We start from the raw sequence: 2,551 nt of genomic DNA, 5'->3' as shown, positions 1-2,551 counted from the left end.
TTTTTTTTTTTTTTTTTTTTTTTTGGATAGGAAAAAGGAAAATAATGTCTGAACAGTTTTTTGACAAGGCTGTAATAAAGATCAAATGGGGTTTGGATTCAGATCTATGTTTACTCTAGGCTTCTTTTTGGACAAACAAATGGAACAGTTGTCCAAGCAGGGCCTAATGCACCACAGAGAGGACATTAGAAACACATATCCTGTTTTATTAATGCGGTCAATACAGTCCATTAGGCCATAGATTTAAAAGCCACAGAGCTCTTCCAACTCCATTAATATTTTTCTTTGACCCAAAGCATTTTTTTTTTTGTGTAGGGACAAAGCTGCTTTCTATTTTCCACAAATAGGATTGTTTTGTTGACTGACAAAACTTTTATTTACTTCCGATATTGTGTTACTTTCACATTTTATTTACTTCTAGTTTTTAATTAAGTTATATTTTATTTTCAATACAGCTGGTTTCAGGAAACTTTTTTTTTCCTGAAAATCATGTGCAGTCCAGTAATCAATGACCCATAAGTCTTTACAGAATTCATTACCCAAAGTGATGTCATATGACAAGATCAGTGGAGTGACCAGGGGTGAATGTAAAAAAAGGACCATAAAACTCTACCCTATGAGACAGTAGCAATAAAAAAAAACTGGGATAGAGACTGCATTTCTATTTTCTTTTACAGATTATTTACTCCCAGTCAATAAAACATGTTACGAAATTGCAAATATGAATGTCAACCCCATCCCTGCCCCAAACTATATGAAGACATATGCTATTAGTATTGAATRTTGTTTTAGAACTTAAATTAAATTCGGTAACCTAAATGAAAAATCTAAATTATTGTGTTATTCTATATTTTTAGAAAAAGTAAGCAAATACTTAGAGAAAATTAAAAATAAACATTTCAGGTTTTACAAAAATAAAAATAAATATGGCTGGTGCATAAACACCTAACATATATTCAGTCTTTTAAAATCTACAATCCTCACTAGTTCTCAATATTTTATCCAGATGAGAAAAAATATATTTTTATTCCATCATATCTTGGATATTTATTAACATAGCTAGCTGTAGATATGAGTTATAAGATCAGATGTGAGGGGAGTGTTGTGCTGCACGATACACAACAAATGCCCCCGAGCCATGAAACTGTGAATAAAATGATCAGTGACACCAAATATTATAACTTAGCAATAAGATGGTGATGACTCAATAATAGTAAATATTACAAAGTAAAACTGTTCCAAAAACCACATTACCTTCTAAATAGGCACATTTTCACTTTATATATGTTAAAACTGATACTCCTTTCAGAACTWATTTATAAATTACAATGCAACACTTTTGTTTACTGTATTTTTTTTGTGCACAGTGGTACCAAGTCAAAACTGCTGTCTGTAGAAATAAAGCAATAGATTAAGTTTTGAGTTTTGCTTCAAAACCAGGTTATCTGAGCATACCTTGTGTTAGGTTTATCCTTGATATGAATTGTTATAGATGTATTCTACTTAGCTGACACAATTGAACAGCAACGATCAGAAGTAATATTTTCCTACACCTGCACTCTTCATCTTCTCCTCGCRCAATGCTATCAGAGGTGTAGGCTATTAACTCCATTGTGAGTCACAGAAACGTAAGGTTGCACAAAGCGATTTAAGGGTGCAATGCCATGCCCTTATTCCATGGATCTTAGTGAGAATTTGATCTTYCCTTGTGTTCCCGTGAATCACACCCTGATTCTCAGTGCAGAGGGGAAGAAGGCAGATTGCATGAAAAAGATAAGATTAAAAAAAATCCTTTCATTCGCCACCATGTTAGAAACAGGAAATCAATTRTGTTCTGTTACTTACCTTTCTTTCTGGAGCAACAGGGCTAAAATACTTAGCTAAATTGCATGTTTTAAAGTGTTTTTTTTATTTATCTAAACAGTGAAAGATCATGTTCAAATAAGAAACCAAACTATGAGCAGGTGATTGAATAAGTTCTCAGATTTGGATATTTATTTACAGACATAAATAATGCAGATCCAGTTTTTGTTGTCTCTGGATAAGACTCAGTAAAAAAGGCCTTGATTCAAATGTGACAGCTTTATACCAAAGTTAAGTCTCACACTGGATATGATGTCATAATAAATAAGTACCCTTCAAACAGTACAATCCTGATATATACTGTATATATACACACACACTAGGGGTGCAACGATACAGGAAATTCATGGTTCACTTCGGTTCGATACTTTAGTCTCACGGTTCGATATTTTTCGATACAAAAAAGAGAAATTTCCATGCCCCTTTTAACTTGTAATTTATTTAAATTAATTATATACATTAGTTTAACCTCAAAAGTACAGTTTTTTAATTAAATCTTGCTGAAACAGCAAGTTTCTCCGTGGACCTGCGCACAAAAATGCAGCCTAGGTGGAGTAGTCGAACACAGATCTTCTGATCCTTTAACACAGAGCATCTTCAGAAGACATGTTGATAAAGTAAACTTTTATAATCTGTATTGTTCGATACAGCACTGTTCGATATGGTTCGATACTGGTACATGTATTGT

This window comes from Austrofundulus limnaeus, unplaced genomic scaffold (assembly GCF_001266775.1).
Source record: "Austrofundulus limnaeus strain Quisiro unplaced genomic scaffold, Austrofundulus_limnaeus-1.0 Scaffold57, whole genome shotgun sequence".
NCBI classification, from domain to species: Eukaryota; Metazoa; Chordata; class Actinopteri; order Cyprinodontiformes; family Rivulidae; genus Austrofundulus; species Austrofundulus limnaeus.
The sequence above is the reverse complement of the archived record's forward strand: the minus strand, read 5'-3'. Positions refer to the sequence as shown.